The following is a 15,433-nucleotide window of genomic DNA, read 5'->3' as shown; positions in this document are numbered from 1 at the left end:
CTCAAAAATTGCATTCTAATGACCAGTCAGGTCTACAGCTGGCCAAACTGCACTACAGCTGCCATTCTGAGACACTGGATCAATGTGAAGTGAACTTTTAAGCTTTGGATTTAACAGTGAACTGTGATGAACTTTGCTCTCTTAAATGTTGTCCCACCCAAAGTAAGACAGAAAAAAAGTGAAAGTGTAACGTGTCGAGAAACCCAGGGCGGATTTGGTGAGATTGGCATGTCTTAGACACCGGGTTTCGCAAAGGAGCTGAGCTGAGAACCAACTGGCGGTGAGTTGGACCGAGGGGAAGGAAAAGATTCTTTACAGAGCTTGTACGGTGGGATTATCTGAAAGAGGCCTCTGTCCCTGATATCCACAAATCCCATATCGTCATCCCACCTGCAGTCTATGGACTTTGCTAAAGATGACAATGAGGTCACAGAACTATCAAGAACAACTGAGCTTGTTAGGTAAAGCCATGGAAGGGTAAGGATCCAAAGGAGACACCTGGACAGGGACTTGAACCCTGGACCCTCAGATTAAAAGTCTGATGCTCTTCCATCTGAGCTACCCAGGCAACAAGAGTCACGTGTTTGTCCTCTGGGACACATATTGTCTTTCTTTTCTGTAAAAACGTGATCTCTTATCCTCTCATTTTACTGTAGGTACTGGTGAGGATTTGCAGTTAGATATTATTAAATGGTCATTTCAGACAAGAGCCAAGGGAAGGATTTGATTCTAGGGGAAACATCGCTAGGCTGTATTATGACGTGTGATCACCCAACCTACAAAGCCCTAGGTAAGTCAATGGTATAATGGGTGAGGCCTGGGAGCTTCTGAAGGAGGACCTTCTTCAAATTCCACCTCCACTTGATGGACGTTTGCAAGATGCACCATCTGTGTTTGTTTTCTCATTTGATGGCAATGATCCACGTAGTTGTAGGCCGTATAATGAAGTCCTACCAACAAACCTACCAAGCCCTAGATGGTGACCAAAATAGCTTTGCCGAAACCCAGGATCGAACTAGGGTCCTTTAGATCTTCAGTCTAACGCTCTCCCAGCTGAGCTATTTCGGCACGTTTTGCAATGGAAAGTGCTCAAAAATTGCATTCTAATCACCAGTCAGGTCTACAGCTGGCCAAACTGCACTACAGCTGCCATTCTGAGACACTGGATCAATGTGAAGTGAACTTTTAAGCTTTGGATTTAACAGTGAACTGTGATGAACTTTGCTCTCTTAAAGAGCAAAGTTGCTCTCTTAAAGTAAGACAGAAAAAAAGTGAAAGTGTAACGTGTCGAGAAACCCAGGGCGGATTTGGTGAGATTGGCATGTCTTAGACACCGGGTTTCGCAAAGGAGCTGAGCTGAGAACCAACTGGTGGTGAGTTGGACCGAGGGGCAGGAAAAGATTCTTTACAGAGCTTGTACGGTGGGATTATCTGAAAGAGGCCTCTGTCCCTGATATCCACAAATCCCATATCGTCATCCCACCTGCAGTCTATGGACTTTGCTAAAGATGACAATGAGGTCACAGAACTATCAAGAACAACTGAGCTTGTTAGGTAAAGCCATGGAAGGGCAAGGATCCAAAGGAGACACCTGGACAGGGACTTGAACCCTGGACCCTCAGATTAAAAGTCTGATGCTCTTCCATCTGAGCTACCCAGGTAACAAGAGTCACGTGTTTGTCCTCTGGGACACATATTGTCTTTCTTTTCTGTAAAAACGTGATCTCTTATCCTCTCATTTTACTGTAGGTACTGGTGAGGATTTGCAGTTAGATATTATTAAATGGTCATTTCAGACAAGAGCCAAGGGAAGGATTTGATTCTAGGGGAAACATCGCTAGGCTGTATTATGACGTGTGATCACCCAACCTACAAAGCCCTAGGTAAGTCAATGGTATAATGGGTGAGGCCTGGGAGCTTCTGAAGGAGGACCTTCTTCAAATTCCACCTCCACTTGATGGACGTTTGCAAGCTGCACCATCTGTGTTTGTTTTCTCATTTGATGGCAATGATCCACGTAGTTGTAGGCCGTATAATGAAGTCCTACCAACAAACCTACCAAGCCCTAGATGGTGACCAAAAGAGCTTTGCCGAAACCCAGGATCGAACTAGGGTCCTTTAGATCTTCAGTCTAACGCTCTCCCAGCTGAGCTATTTCGGCACGTTTTGCAATGGAAAGTGCTCAAAAATTGCATTCTAATCACCAGTCAGGTCTACAGCTGGCCAAACTGCACTACAGCTGCCATTCTGAGACACTGGATCAATGTGAAGTGAACTTTTAAGCTTTGGATTTAACAGTGAACTGTGATGAACTTTGCTCTCTTAAATGTTGTCCCACCCAAAGTAAGACAGAAAAAAAGTGAAAGTGTAACGTGTCGAGAAACCCAGGGTGGATTTGGTGAGATTGGCATGTCTTAGACACCGGGTTTCGCAAAGGAGCTGAGCTGAGAACCAACTGGCGGTGAGTTGGACCGAGGGGCAGGAAAAGATTCTTTACAGAGCTTGTACGGTGGGATTATCTGAAAGAGGCCTCTGTCCCTGATATCCACAAATCCCATATCGTCATCCCACCTGCAGTCTATGGACTTTGCTAAAGATGACAATGAGGTCACAGAACTATCAAGAACAACTGAGCTTGTTAGGTAAAGCCATGGAAGGGTAAGGATCCAAAGGAGACACCTGGACAGGGACTTGAACCCTGGACCCTCAGATTAAAAGTCTGATGCTCTTCCATCTGAGCTACCCAGGTAACAAGAGTCACGTGTTTGTCCTCTGGGACACATATTGTCTTTCTTTTCTGTAAAAACGTGATCTCTTATCCTCTCATTTTACTGTAGGTACTGGTGAGGATTTGCAGTTAGATATTATTAAATGGTCATTTCAGACAAGAGCCAAGGGAAGGATTTGATTCTAGGGGAAACATCGCTAGGCTGTATTATGACGTGTGATCACCTAACCTACAAAGCCCTAGGTAAGTCAATGGTATAATGGGTGAGGCCTGGGAGCTTCTGAAGGAGGACCTTCTTCAAATTCCACCTCCACTTGATGGACGTTTGCAAGATGCACCATCTATGTTTGTTTTCTCATTTGATGGCAATGATCCACGTAGTTGTAGGCCGTATAATGAAGTCCTACCAACAAACCTACCAAGCCCTAGATGGTGACCAAAAGAGCTTTGCCGAAACCCAGGATCGAACTAGGGTCCTTTAGATCTTCAGTCTAACGCTCTCCCAGCTGAGCTATTTCGGCACGTTTTGCAATGGAAAGTGCTCAAAAATTGCATTCTAATCACCAGTCAGGTCTACAGCTGGCCAAACTGCACTACAGCTGCCATTCTGAGACACTGGATCAATGTGAAGTGAACTTTTAAGCTTTGGATTTAACAGTGAACTGTGATGAACTTTGCTCTCTTAAATGTTGTCCCACCCAAAGTAAGACAGAAAAAAAGTGAAAGTGTAACGTGTCGAGAAACCCAGGGCGGATTTGGTGAGATTGGCATGTCTTAGACACCGGGTTTCGCAAAGGAGCTGAGCTGAGAACCAACTGGCGGTGAGTTGGACCGAGGGGCAGGAAAAGATTCTTTACAGAGCTTGTACGGTGGGATTATCTGAAAGAGGCCTCTGTCCCTGATATCCACAAATCCCATATCGTCATCCCACCTGCAGTCTATGGACTTTGCTAAAGATGACAATGAGGTCACAGAACTATCAAGAACAACTGAGCTTGTTAGGTAAAGCCATGGAAGGGCAAGGATCCAAAGGAGACACCTGGACAGGGACTTGAACCCTGGACCCTCAGATTAAAAGTCTGATGCTCTTCCATCTGAGCTACCCAGGCAACAAGAGTCACGTGTTTGTCCTCTGGGACACATATTGTCTTTCTTTTCTGTAAAAACGTGATCTCTTATCCTCTCATTTTACTGTAGGTACTGGTGAGGATTTGCAGTTAGATATTATTAAATGGTCATTTCAGACAAGAGCCAAGGGAAGGATTTGATTCTAGGGGAAACATCGCTAGGCTGTATTATGACGTGTGATCACCCAACCTACAAAGCCCTAGGTAAGTCAATGGTATAATGGGTGAGGCCTGGGAGCTTCTGAAGGAGGACCTTCTTCAAATTCCACCTCCACTTGATGGATGTTTGCAAGCTGCACCATCTGTGTTTGTTTTCTCATTTGATGGCAATGATCCACGTAGTTGTAGGCCGTATAATGAAGTCCTACCAACAAACCTACCAAGCCCTAGATGGTGACCAAAGTAGCTTTGCCGAAACCCAGGATCGAACTAGGGTCCTTTAGATCTTCAGTCTAACGCTCTCCCAGCTGAGCTATTTCGGCACGTTTTGCAATGGAAAGTGCTCAAAAATTGCATTCTAATCACCAGTCAGGTCTACAGCTGGCCAAACTGCACTACAGCTGCCATTCTGAGACACTGGATCAATGTGAAGTGAACTTTTAAGCTTTGGATTTAACAGTGAACTGTGATGAACTTTGCTCTCTTAAATGTTGTCCCACCCAAAGTAAGACAGAAAAAAAGTGAAAGTGTAACGTGTCGAGAAACCCAGGGCGGATTTGGTGAGATTGGCATGTCTTAGACACCGGGTTTCGCAAAGGAGCTGAGCTGAGAACCAACTGGCGGTGAGTTGGACCGAGGGGCAGGAAAAGATTCTTTACAGAGCTTGTACGGTGGGATTATCTGAAAGAGGCCTCTGTCCCTGATATCCACAAATCCCATATCGTCATCCCACCTGCAGTCTATGGACTTTGCTAAAGATGACAATGAGGTCACAGAACTATCAAGAACAACTGAGCTTGTTAGGTAAAGCCATGGAAGGGCAAGGATCCAAAGGAGACACCTGGACAGGGACTTGAACCCTGGACCCTCAGATTAAAAGTCTGATGCTCTTCCATCTGAGCTACCCAGGTAACAAGAGTCACATGTTTGTCCTCTGGGACACATATTGTCTTTCTTTTCTGTAAAAACGTGATCTCTTATCTCTCATTTTACTGTAGGTACTGGTGAGGATTTGCAGTTAGATATTATTAAATGGTCATTTCAGACAAGAGCCAAGGGAAGGATTTGATTCTAGGGGAAACATCGCTAGGCTGTATTATGACGTGTGATCACCCAACCTACAAAGCCCTAGGTAAGTCAATGGTATAATGGGTGAGGCCTGGGAGCTTCTGAAGGAGGACCTTCTTCAAATTCCACCTCCACTTGATGGACGTTTGCAAGCTGCACCATCTGTGTTTGTTTTCTCATTTGATGGCAATGATCCACGTAGTTGTAGGCCGTATAATGAAGTCCTACCAACAAACCTACCAAGCCCTAGATGGTGACCAAAAGAGCTTTGCCGAAACCCAGGATCGAACTAGGGTCCTTTAGATCTTCAGTCTAACGCTCTCCCAGCTGAGCTATTTCGGCACGTTTTGCAATGGAAAGTGCTCAAAAATTGCATTCTAATCACCAGTCAGGTCTACAGCTGGCCAAACTGCACTACAGCTGCCATTCTGAGACACTGGATCAATGTGAAGTGAACTTTTAAGCTTTGGATTTAACAGTGAACTGTGATGAACTTTGCTCTCTTAAAGAGCAAAGTTGCTCTCTTAAAGTAAGACAGAAAAAAAGTGAAAGTGTAACGTGTCGAGAAACCCAGGGCGGATTTGGTGAGATTGGCATGTCTTAGACACCGGGTTTCGCAAAGGAGCTGAGCTGAGAACCAACTGGCGGTGAGTTGGACCGAGGGGCAGGAAAAGATTCTTTACAGAGCTTGTACGGTGGGATTATCTGAAAGAGGCCTCTGTCCCTGATATCCACAAATCCCATATCGTCATCCCACCTGCAGTCTATGGACTTTGCTAAAGATGACAATGAGGTCACAGAACTATCAAGAACAACTGAGCTTGTTAGGTAAAGCCATGGAAGGGCAAGGATCCAAAGGAGACACCTGGACAGGGACTTGAACCCTGGACCCTCAGATTAAAAGTCTGATGCTCTTCCATCTGAGCTACCCAGGTAACAAGAGTCACGTGTTTGTCCTCTGGGACACATATTGTCTTTCTTTTCTGTAAAAACGTGATCTCTTATCTCTCATTTTACTGTAGGTACTGGTGAGGATTTGCAGTTAGATATTATTAAATGGTCATTTCAGACAAGAGCCAAGGGAAGGATTTGATTCTAGGGGAAACATCGCTAGGCTGTATTATGACGTGTGATCACCCAACCTACAAAGCCCTAGGTAAGTCAATGGTATAATGGGTGAGGCCTGGGAGCTTCTGAAGGAGGACCTTCTTCAAATTCCACCTCCACTTGATGGACGTTTGCAAGCTGCACCATCTGTGTTTGTTTTCTCATTTGATGGCAATGATCCACGTAGTTGTAGGCCGTATAATGAAGTCCTACCAACAAACCTACCAAGCCCTAGATGGTGACCAAAAGAGCTTTGCCGAATCCCAGGATCGAACTAGGGTCCTTTAGATCTTCAGTCTAACGCTCTCCCAGCTGAGCTATTTCGGCACGTTTTGCAATGGAAAGTGCTCAAAAATTGCATTCTAATCACCAGTCAGGTCTACAGCTGGCCAAACTGCACTACAGCTGCCATTCTGAGACACTGGATCAATGTGAAGTGAACTTTTAAGCTTTGGATTTAACAGTGAACTGTGATGAACTTTGCTCTCTTAAAGAGCAAAGTTGCTCTCTTAAAGTAAGACAGAAAAAAAGTGAAAGTGTAACGTGTCGAGAAACCCAGGGCGGATTTGGTGAGATTGGCATGTCTTAGACACCGGGTTTCGCAAAGGAGCTGAGCTGAGAACCAACTGGTGGTGAGTTGGACCGAGGGGCAGGAAAAGATTCTTTACAGAGCTTGTACGGTGGGATTATCTGAAAGAGGCCTCTGTCCCTGATATCCACAAATCCCATATCGTCATCCCACCTGCAGTCTATGGACTTTGCTAAAGATGACAATGAGGTCACAGAACTATCAAGAACAACTGAGCTTGTTAGGTAAAGCCATGGAAGGGCAAGGATCCAAAGGAGACACCTGGACAGGGACTTGAACCCTGGACCCTCAGATTAAAAGTCTGATGCTCTTCCATCTGAGCTACCCAGGCAACAAGAGTCACGTGTTTGTCCTCTGGGACACATATTGTCTTTCTTTTCTGTAAAAACGTGATCTCTTATCCTCTCATTTTACTGTAGGTACTGGTGAGGATTTGCAGTTAGATATTATTAAATGGTCATTTCAGACAAGAGCCAAGGGAAGGATTTGATTCTAGGGGAAACATCGCTAGGCTGTATTATGACGTGTGATCACCCAACCTACAAAGCCCTAGGTAAGTCAATGGTATAATGGGTGAGGCCTGGGAGCTTCTGAAGGAGGACCTTCTTCAAATTCCACCTCCACTTGATGGACGTTTGCAAGCTGCACCATCTGTGTTTGTTTTCTCATTTGATGGCAATGATCCACGTAGTTGTAGGCCGTATAATGAAGTCCTACCAACAAACCTACCAAGCCCTAGATGGTGACCAAAATAGCTTTGCCGAAACCCAGGATCGAACTAGGGTCCTTTAGATCTTCAGTCTAACGCTCTCCCAGCTGAGCTATTTCGGCACGTTTTGCAATGGAAAGTGCTCAAAAATTGCATTCTAATCACCAGTCAGGTCTACAGCTGGCCAAACTGCACTACAGCTGCCATTCTGAGACACTGGATCAATGTGAAGTGAACTTTTAAGCTTTGGATTTAACAGTGAACTGTGATGAACTTTGCTCTCTTAAATGTTGTCCCACCCAAAGTAAGACAGAAAAAAAGTGAAAGTGTAACGTGTCGAGAAACCCAGGGCGGATTTGGTGAGATTGGCATGTCTTAGACACCGGGTTTCGCAAAGGAGCTGAGCTGAGAACCAACTGGCGGTGAGTTGGACCGAGGGGCAGGAAAAGATTCTTTACAGAGCTTGTACGGTGGGATTATCTGAAAGAGGCCTCTGTCCCTGATATCCACAAATCCCATATCGTCATCCCACCTGCAGTCTATGGACTTTGCTAAAGATGACAATGAGGTCACAGAACTATCAAGAACAACTGAGCTTGTTAGGTAAAGCCATGGAAGGGCAAGGATCCAAAGGAGACACCTGGACAGGGACTTGAACCCTGGACCCTCAGATTAAAAGTCTGATGCTCTTCCATCTGAGCTACCCAGGTAACAAGAGTCACGTGTTTGTCCTCTGGGACACATATTGTCTTTCTTTTCTGTAAAAACGTGATCTCTTATCTCTCATTTTACTGTAGGTACTGGTGAGGATTTGCAGTTAGATATTATTAAATGGTCATTTCAGACAAGAGCCAAGGGAAGGATTTGATTCTAGGGGAAACATCGCTAGGCTGTATTATGACGTGTGATCACCCAACCTACAAAGCCCTAGGTAAGTCAATGGTATAATGGGTGAGGCCTGGGAGCTTCTGAAGGAGGACCTTCTTCAAATTCCACCTCCACTTGATGGACGTTTGCAAGCTGCACCATCTGTGTTTGTTTTCTCATTTGATGGCAATGATCCACGTAGTTGTAGGCCGTATAATGAAGTCCTACCAACAAACCTACCAAGCCCTAGATGGTGACCAAAAGAGCTTTGCCGAATCCCAGGATCGAACTAGGGTCCTTTAGATCTTCAGTCTAACGCTCTCCCAGCTGAGCTATTTCGGCACGTTTTGCAATGGAAAGTGCTCAAAAATTGCATTCTAATCACCAGTCAGGTCTACAGCTGGCCAAACTGCACTACAGCTGCCATTCTGAGACACTGGATCAATGTGAAGTGAACTTTTAAGCTTTGGATTTAACAGTGAACTGTGATGAACTTTGCTCTCTTAAAGAGCAAAGTTGCTCTCTTAAAGTAAGACAGAAAAAAAGTGAAAGTGTAACGTGTCGAGAAACCCAGGGCGGATTTGGTGAGATTGGCATGTCTTAGACACCGGGTTTCGCAAAGGAGCTGAGCTGAGAACCAACTGGTGGTGAGTTGGACCGAGGGGCAGGAAAAGATTCTTTACAGAGCTTGTACGGTGGGATTATCTGAAAGAGGCCTCTGTCCCTGATATCCACAAATCCCATATCGTCATCCCACCTGCAGTCTATGGACTTTGCTAAAGATGACAATGAGGTCACAGAACTATCAAGAACAACTGAGCTTGTTAGGTAAAGCCATGGAAGGGCAAGGATCCAAAGGAGACACCTGGACAGGGACTTGAACCCTGGACCCTCAGATTAAAAGTCTGATGCTCTTCCATCTGAGCTACCCAGGCAACAAGAGTCACGTGTTTGTCCTCTGGGACACATATTGTCTTTCTTTTCTGTAAAAACGTGATCTCTTATCCTCTCATTTTACTGTAGGTACTGGTGAGGATTTGCAGTTAGATATTATTAAATGGTCATTTCAGACAAGAGCCAAGGGAAGGATTTGATTCTAGGGGAAACATCGCTAGGCTGTATTATGACGTGTGATCACCCAACCTACAAAGCCCTAGGTAAGTCAATGGTATAATGGGTGAGGCCTGGGAGCTTCTGAAGGAGGACCTTCTTCAAATTCCACCTCCACTTGATGGACGTTTGCAAGCTGCACCATCTGTGTTTGTTTTCTCATTTGATGGCAATGATCCACGTAGTTGTAGGCCGTATAATGAAGTCCTACCAACAAACCTACCAAGCCCTAGATGGTGACCAAAATAGCTTTGCCGAAACCCAGGATCGAACTAGGGTCCTTTAGATCTTCAGTCTAACGCTCTCCCAGCTGAGCTATTTCGGCACGTTTTGCAATGGAAAGTGCTCAAAAATTGCATTCTAATCACCAGTCAGGTCTACAGCTGGCCAAACTGCACTACAGCTGCCATTCTGAGACACTGGATCAATGTGAAGTGAACTTTTAAGCTTTGGATTTAACAGTGAACTGTGATGAACTTTGCTCTCTTAAATGTTGTCCCACCCAAAGTAAGACAGAAAAAAAGTGAAAGTGTAACGTGTCGAGAAACCCAGGGCGGATTTGGTGAGATTGGCATGTCTTAGACACCGGGTTTCGCAAAGGAGCTGAGCTGAGAACCAACTGGCGGTGAGTTGGACCGAGGGGCAGGAAAAGATTCTTTACAGAGCTTGTACGGTGGGATTATCTGAAAGAGGCCTCTGTCCCTGATATCCACAAATCCCATATCGTCATCCCACCTGCAGTCTATGGACTTTGCTAAAGATGACAATGAGGTCACAGAACTATCAAGAACAACTGAGCTTGTTAGGTAAAGCCATGGAAGGGCAAGGATCCAAAGGAGACACCTGGACAGGGACTTGAACCCTGGACCCTCAGATTAAAAGTCTGATGCTCTTCCATCTGAGCTACCCAGGTAACAAGAGTCACGTGTTTGTCCTCTGGGACACATATTGTCTTTCTTTTCTGTAAAAACGTGATCTCTTATCCTCTCATTTTACTGTAGGTACTGGTGAGGATTTGCAGTTAGATATTATTAAATGGTCATTTCAGACAAGAGCCAAGGGAAGGATTTGATTCTAGGGGAAACATCGCTAGGCTGTATTATGACGTGTGATCACCCAACCTACAAAGCCCTAGGTAAGTCAATGGTATAATGGGTGAGGCCTGGGAGCTTCTGAAGGAGGACCTTCTTCAAATTCCACCTCCACTTGATGGACGTTTGCAAGCTGCACCATCTGTGTTTGTTTTCTCATTTGATGGCAATGATCCACGTAGTTGTAGGCCGTATAATGAAGTCCTACCAACAAACCTACCAAGCCCTAGATGGTGACCAAAAGAGCTTTGCCGAAACCCAGGATCGAACTAGGGTCCTTTAGATCTTCAGTCTAACGCTCTCCCAGCTGAGCTATTTCGGCACGTTTTGCAATGGAAAGTGCTCAAAAATTGCATTCTAATCACCAGTCAGGTCTACAGCTGGCCAAACTGCACTACAGCTGCCATTCTGAGACACTGGATCAATGTGAAGTGAACTTTTAAGCTTTGGATTTAACAGTGAACTGTGATGAACTTTGCTCTCTTAAATGTTGTCCCACCCAAAGTAAGACAGAAAAAAAGTGAAAGTGTAACGTGTCGAGAAAGCCAGGGCGGATTTGGTGAGATTGGCATGTCTTAGACACCGGGTTTCGCAAAGGAGCTGAGCTGAGAACCAACTGGCGGTGAGTTGGACCGAGGGGAAGGAAAAGATTCTTTACAGAGCTTGTACGGTGGGATTATCTGAAAGAGGCCTCTGTCCCTGATATCCACAAATCCCATATCGTCATCCCACCTGCAGTCTATGGACTTTGCTAAAGATGACAATGAGGTCACAGAACTATCAAGAACAACTGAGCTTGTTAGGTAAAGCCATGGAAGGGTAAGGATCCAAAGGAGACACCTGGACAGGGACTTGAACCCTGGACCCTCAGATTAAAAGTCTGATGCTCTTCCATCTGAGCTACCCAGGTAACAAGAGTCACGTGTTTGTCCTCTGGGACACATATTGTCTTTCTTTTCTGTAAAAACGTGATCTCTTATCCTCTCATTTTACTGTAGGTACTGGTGAGGATTTGCAGTTAGATATTATTAAATGGTCATTTCAGACAAGAGCCAAGGGAAGGATTTGATTCTAGGGGAAACATCGCTAGGCTGTATTATGACGTGTGATCACCCAACCTACAAAGCCCTAGGTAAGTCAATGGTATAATGGGTGAGGCCTGGGAGCTTCTGAAGGAGGACCTTCTTCAAATTCCACCTCCACTTGATGGACGTTTGCAAGCTGCACCATCTGTGTTTGTTTTCTCATTTGATGGCAATGATCCACGTAGTTGTAGGCCGTATAATGAAGTCCTACCAACAAACCTACCAAGCCCTAGATGGTGACCAAAAGAGCTTTGCCGAAACCCAGGATCGAACTAGGGTCCTTTAGATCTTCAGTCTAACGCTCTCCCAGCTGAGCTATTTCGGCACGTTTTGCAATGGAAAGTGCTCAAAAATTGCATTCTAATCACCAGTCAGGTCTACAGCTGGCCAAACTGCACTACAGCTGCCATTCTGAGACACTGGATCAATGTGAAGTGAACTTTTAAGCTTTGGATTTAACAGTGAACTGTGATGAACTTTGCTCTCTTAAATGTTGTCCCACCCAAAGTAAGACAGAAAAAAAGTGAAAGTGTAACGTGTCGAGAAACCCAGGGCGGATTTGGTGAGATTGGCATGTCTTAGACACCGGGTTTCGCAAAGGAGCTGAGCTGAGAACCAACTGGCGGTGAGTTGGACCGAGGGGAAGGAAAAGATTCTTTACAGAGCTTGTACGGTGGGATTATCTGAAAGAGGCCTCTGTCCCTGATATCCACAAATCCCATATCGTCATCCCACCTGCAGTCTATGGACTTTGCTAAAGATGACAATGAGGTCACAGAACTATCAAGAACAACTGAGCTTGTTAGGTAAAGCCATGGAAGGGTAAGGATCCAAAGGAGACACCTGGACAGGGACTTGAACCCTGGACCCTCAGATTAAAAGTCTGATGCTCTTCCATCTGAGCTACTCAGGTAACAAGAGTCACGTGTTTGTCCTCTGGGACACATATTGTCTTTCTTTTCTGTAAAAATGTGATTTCTTATCCTCTCATTTTACTGTAGGTACTGGTGAGGATTTGCAGTTAGATATTATTAAATGGTCATTTCAGACAAGAGCCAAGGGAAGGATTTGATTCTAGGGGAAACATCGCTAGGCTGTATTATGACGTGTGATCACCCAACCTACAAAGCCCTAGGTAAGTCAATGGTATAATGGGTGAGGCCTGTGAGCTTCTGAAGGAGGACCTTCTTCAAATTCCACCTCCACTTGATGGACGTTTGCAAGCTGCACCATCTGTGTTTGTTTTCTCATTTGATGGCAATGATCCACGTAGTTGTAGGCCGTATAATGAAGTCCTACCAACAAACCTACCAAGCCCTAGATGGTGACCAAAAGTGCTTTGCCGAAACCCAGGATCGAACTAGGGTCCTTTAGATCTTCAGTCTAACGCTCTCCCAGCTGAGCTATTTCGGCACGTTTTGCAATGGAAAGTGCTCAAAAATTGCATTCTAATCACCAGTCAGGTCTACAGCTGGCCAAACTGCACTACAGCTGCCATTCTGAGACACTGGATCAATGTGAAGTGAACTTTTAAGCTTTGGATTTAACAGTGAACTGTGATGAACTTTGCTCTCTTAAATGTTGTCCCACCCAAAGTAAGACAGAAAAAAAGTGAAAGTGTAACGTGTCAAGAAACCCAGGGCGGATTTGGTGAGATTGGCATGTCTTAGACACCGGGTTTCGCAAAGGAGCTGAGCTGAGAACCAACTGGCGGTGAGTTGGACCGAGGGGCAGGAAAAGATTCTTTACAGAGCTTGTACGGTGGGATTATCTGAAAGAGGCCTCTGTCCCTGATATCCACAAATCCCATATCGTCATCCCACCTGCAGTCTATGGACTTTGCTAAAGATGACAATGAGGTCACAGAACTATCAAGAACAACTGAGCTTGTTAGGTAAAGCCATGGAAGGGTAAGGATCCAAAGGAGACACCTGGACAGGGACTTGAACCCTGGACCCTCAGATTAAAAGTCTGATGCTCTTCCATCTGAGCTACCCAGGTAACAAGAGTCACGTGTTTGTCCTCTGGGACACATATTGTCTTTCTTTTCTGTAAAAACGTGATCTCTTATCCTCTCATTTTACTGTAGGTACTGGTGAGGATTTGCAGTTAGATATTATTAAATGGTCATTTCAGACAAGAGCCAAGGGAAGGATTTGATTCTAGGGGAAACATCGCTAGGCTGTATTATGACGTGTGATCACCCAACCTACAAAGCCCTAGGTAAGTCAATGGTATAATGGGTGAGGCCTGGGAGCTTCTGAAGGAGGACCTTCTTCAAATTCCACCTCCACTTGATGGACGTTTGCAAGCTGCACCATCTGTGTTTGTTTTCTCATTTGATGGCAATGATCCACGTAGTTGTAGGCCGTATAATGAAGTCCTACCAACAAACCTACCAAGCCCTAGATGGTGACCAAAATAGCTTTGCCGAAACCCAGGATCGAACTAGGGTCCTTTAGATCTTCAGTCTAACGCTCTCCCAGCTGAGCTATTTCGGCACGTTTTGCAATGGAAAGTGCTCAAAAATTGCATTCTAATGACCAGTCAGGTCTACAGCTGGCCAAACTGCACTACAGCTGCCATTCTGAGACACTGGATCAATGTGAAGTGAACTTTTAAGCTTTGGATTTAACAGTGAACTGTGATGAACTTTGCTCTCTTAAATGTTGTCCCACCCAAAGTAAGACAGAAAAAAAGTGAAAGTGTAACGTGTCGAGAAACCCAGGGCGGATTTGGTGAGATTGGCATGTCTTAGACACCGGGTTTCGCAAAGGAGCTGAGCTGAGAACCAACTGGCGGTGAGTTGGACCGAGGGGAAGGAAAAGATTCTTTACAGAGCTTGTACGGTGGGATTATCTGAAAGAGGCCTCTGTCCCTGATATCCACAAATCCCATATCGTCATCCCACCTGCAGTCTATGGACTTTGCTAAAGATGACAATGAGGTCACAGAACTATCAAGAACAACTGAGCTTGTTAGGTAAAGCCATGGAAGGGTAAGGATCCAAAGGAGACACCTGGACAGGGACTTGAACCCTGGACCCTCAGATTAAAAGTCTGATGCTCTTCCATCTGAGCTACCCAGGTAACAAGAGTCACGTGTTTGTCCTCTGGGACACATATTGTCTTTCTTTTCTGTAAAAACGTGATCTCTTATCCTCTCATTTTACTGTAGGTACTGGTGAGGATTTGCAGTTAGATATTATTAAATGGTCATTTCAGACAAGAGCCAAGGGAAGGATTTGATTCTAGGGGAAACATCGCTAGGCTGTATTATGACGTGTGATCACCCAACCTACAAAGCCCTAGGTAAGTCAATGGTATAATGGGTGAGGCCTGGGAGCTTCTGAAGGAGGACCTTCTTCAAATTCCACCTCCACTTGATGGACGTTTGCAAGATGCACCATCTGTGTTTGTTTTCTCATTTGATGGCAATGATCCACGTAGTTGTAGGCCGTATAATGAAGTCCTACCAACAAACCTACCAAGCCCTAGATGGTGACCAAAATAGCTTTGCCGAAACCCAGGATCGAACTAGGGTCCTTTAGATCTTCAGTCTAACGCTCTCCCAGCTGAGCTATTTCGGCACGTTTTGCAATGGAAAGTGCTCAAAAATTGCATTCTAATGACCAGTCAGGTCTACAGCTGGCCAAACTGCACTACAGCTGCCATTCTGAGACACTGGATCAATGTGAAGTGAACTTTTAAGCTTTGGATTTAACAGTGAACTGTGATGAACTTTGCTCTCTTAAAGAGCAAAGTTGCTCTCTTAAAGTAAGACAGAAAAAAAG

General features: G+C 45.0%; 27 non-coding genes across 27 annotated transcripts; all 27 read right to left on the bottom strand.

Moving 5' to 3' along the window:
- Nucleotides 1-495: 495 nt before the first annotated feature.
- On the bottom strand, nt 496-568 carry trnak-uuu (transfer RNA lysine (anticodon UUU)). The gene has a single exon. It is a non-coding gene; the product is annotated as a tRNA-Lys (tRNA).
- A 427-nt stretch (nt 569-995) lies between these two features.
- Nucleotides 996-1,068, bottom strand: trnaf-gaa (transfer RNA phenylalanine (anticodon GAA)). Its single transcript has one exon. It is a non-coding gene; the product is annotated as a tRNA-Phe (tRNA).
- A 520-nt stretch (nt 1,069-1,588) lies between these two features.
- On the bottom strand, nt 1,589-1,661 carry trnak-uuu (transfer RNA lysine (anticodon UUU)). The gene has a single exon. It is a non-coding gene; the product is annotated as a tRNA-Lys (tRNA).
- A 427-nt stretch (nt 1,662-2,088) lies between these two features.
- Nucleotides 2,089-2,161, bottom strand: trnaf-gaa (transfer RNA phenylalanine (anticodon GAA)). The gene has a single exon. It is a non-coding gene; the product is annotated as a tRNA-Phe (tRNA).
- Nucleotides 2,162-2,676: 515 nt separating this feature from the next.
- Nucleotides 2,677-2,749, bottom strand: trnak-uuu (transfer RNA lysine (anticodon UUU)). Its single transcript has one exon. It is a non-coding gene; the product is annotated as a tRNA-Lys (tRNA).
- A 427-nt stretch (nt 2,750-3,176) lies between these two features.
- Nucleotides 3,177-3,249, bottom strand: trnaf-gaa (transfer RNA phenylalanine (anticodon GAA)). Its single transcript has one exon. It is a non-coding gene; the product is annotated as a tRNA-Phe (tRNA).
- A 515-nt stretch (nt 3,250-3,764) lies between these two features.
- Nucleotides 3,765-3,837, bottom strand: trnak-uuu (transfer RNA lysine (anticodon UUU)). The gene has a single exon. It is a non-coding gene; the product is annotated as a tRNA-Lys (tRNA).
- Nucleotides 3,838-4,264: 427 nt separating this feature from the next.
- Nucleotides 4,265-4,337, bottom strand: trnaf-gaa (transfer RNA phenylalanine (anticodon GAA)). The gene has a single exon. It is a non-coding gene; the product is annotated as a tRNA-Phe (tRNA).
- Nucleotides 4,338-4,852: 515 nt separating this feature from the next.
- On the bottom strand, nt 4,853-4,925 carry trnak-uuu (transfer RNA lysine (anticodon UUU)). Its single transcript has one exon. It is a non-coding gene; the product is annotated as a tRNA-Lys (tRNA).
- Nucleotides 4,926-5,351: 426 nt separating this feature from the next.
- On the bottom strand, nt 5,352-5,424 carry trnaf-gaa (transfer RNA phenylalanine (anticodon GAA)). The gene has a single exon. It is a non-coding gene; the product is annotated as a tRNA-Phe (tRNA).
- A 520-nt stretch (nt 5,425-5,944) lies between these two features.
- On the bottom strand, nt 5,945-6,017 carry trnak-uuu (transfer RNA lysine (anticodon UUU)). Its single transcript has one exon. It is a non-coding gene; the product is annotated as a tRNA-Lys (tRNA).
- Nucleotides 6,018-6,443: 426 nt separating this feature from the next.
- trnaf-gaa (transfer RNA phenylalanine (anticodon GAA)) lies at nt 6,444-6,516 on the bottom strand. The gene has a single exon. It is a non-coding gene; the product is annotated as a tRNA-Phe (tRNA).
- Nucleotides 6,517-7,036: 520 nt separating this feature from the next.
- On the bottom strand, nt 7,037-7,109 carry trnak-uuu (transfer RNA lysine (anticodon UUU)). Its single transcript has one exon. It is a non-coding gene; the product is annotated as a tRNA-Lys (tRNA).
- Nucleotides 7,110-7,536: 427 nt separating this feature from the next.
- Nucleotides 7,537-7,609, bottom strand: trnaf-gaa (transfer RNA phenylalanine (anticodon GAA)). Its single transcript has one exon. It is a non-coding gene; the product is annotated as a tRNA-Phe (tRNA).
- Nucleotides 7,610-8,124: 515 nt separating this feature from the next.
- On the bottom strand, nt 8,125-8,197 carry trnak-uuu (transfer RNA lysine (anticodon UUU)). The gene has a single exon. It is a non-coding gene; the product is annotated as a tRNA-Lys (tRNA).
- Nucleotides 8,198-8,623: 426 nt separating this feature from the next.
- trnaf-gaa (transfer RNA phenylalanine (anticodon GAA)) lies at nt 8,624-8,696 on the bottom strand. The gene has a single exon. It is a non-coding gene; the product is annotated as a tRNA-Phe (tRNA).
- A 520-nt stretch (nt 8,697-9,216) lies between these two features.
- trnak-uuu (transfer RNA lysine (anticodon UUU)) lies at nt 9,217-9,289 on the bottom strand. Its single transcript has one exon. It is a non-coding gene; the product is annotated as a tRNA-Lys (tRNA).
- Nucleotides 9,290-9,716: 427 nt separating this feature from the next.
- Nucleotides 9,717-9,789, bottom strand: trnaf-gaa (transfer RNA phenylalanine (anticodon GAA)). The gene has a single exon. It is a non-coding gene; the product is annotated as a tRNA-Phe (tRNA).
- A 515-nt stretch (nt 9,790-10,304) lies between these two features.
- On the bottom strand, nt 10,305-10,377 carry trnak-uuu (transfer RNA lysine (anticodon UUU)). Its single transcript has one exon. It is a non-coding gene; the product is annotated as a tRNA-Lys (tRNA).
- A 427-nt stretch (nt 10,378-10,804) lies between these two features.
- Nucleotides 10,805-10,877, bottom strand: trnaf-gaa (transfer RNA phenylalanine (anticodon GAA)). Its single transcript has one exon. It is a non-coding gene; the product is annotated as a tRNA-Phe (tRNA).
- Nucleotides 10,878-11,392: 515 nt separating this feature from the next.
- On the bottom strand, nt 11,393-11,465 carry trnak-uuu (transfer RNA lysine (anticodon UUU)). The gene has a single exon. It is a non-coding gene; the product is annotated as a tRNA-Lys (tRNA).
- Nucleotides 11,466-11,892: 427 nt separating this feature from the next.
- On the bottom strand, nt 11,893-11,965 carry trnaf-gaa (transfer RNA phenylalanine (anticodon GAA)). Its single transcript has one exon. It is a non-coding gene; the product is annotated as a tRNA-Phe (tRNA).
- A 1,015-nt stretch (nt 11,966-12,980) lies between these two features.
- On the bottom strand, nt 12,981-13,053 carry trnaf-gaa (transfer RNA phenylalanine (anticodon GAA)). Its single transcript has one exon. It is a non-coding gene; the product is annotated as a tRNA-Phe (tRNA).
- Nucleotides 13,054-13,568: 515 nt separating this feature from the next.
- trnak-uuu (transfer RNA lysine (anticodon UUU)) lies at nt 13,569-13,641 on the bottom strand. Its single transcript has one exon. It is a non-coding gene; the product is annotated as a tRNA-Lys (tRNA).
- Nucleotides 13,642-14,068: 427 nt separating this feature from the next.
- On the bottom strand, nt 14,069-14,141 carry trnaf-gaa (transfer RNA phenylalanine (anticodon GAA)). The gene has a single exon. It is a non-coding gene; the product is annotated as a tRNA-Phe (tRNA).
- A 515-nt stretch (nt 14,142-14,656) lies between these two features.
- Nucleotides 14,657-14,729, bottom strand: trnak-uuu (transfer RNA lysine (anticodon UUU)). The gene has a single exon. It is a non-coding gene; the product is annotated as a tRNA-Lys (tRNA).
- Nucleotides 14,730-15,156: 427 nt separating this feature from the next.
- trnaf-gaa (transfer RNA phenylalanine (anticodon GAA)) lies at nt 15,157-15,229 on the bottom strand. Its single transcript has one exon. It is a non-coding gene; the product is annotated as a tRNA-Phe (tRNA).
- Nucleotides 15,230-15,433: the final 204 nt, after the last annotated feature.

This window comes from Maylandia zebra, linkage group LG5 (assembly GCF_041146795.1).
Source record: "Maylandia zebra isolate NMK-2024a linkage group LG5, Mzebra_GT3a, whole genome shotgun sequence".
Lineage (NCBI taxonomy): Eukaryota > Metazoa > Chordata > Actinopteri > Cichliformes > Cichlidae > Maylandia > Maylandia zebra.
Note: the sequence above shows the minus strand (reverse complement) of the source record. Positions and strands in the feature narration are given on the sequence as shown.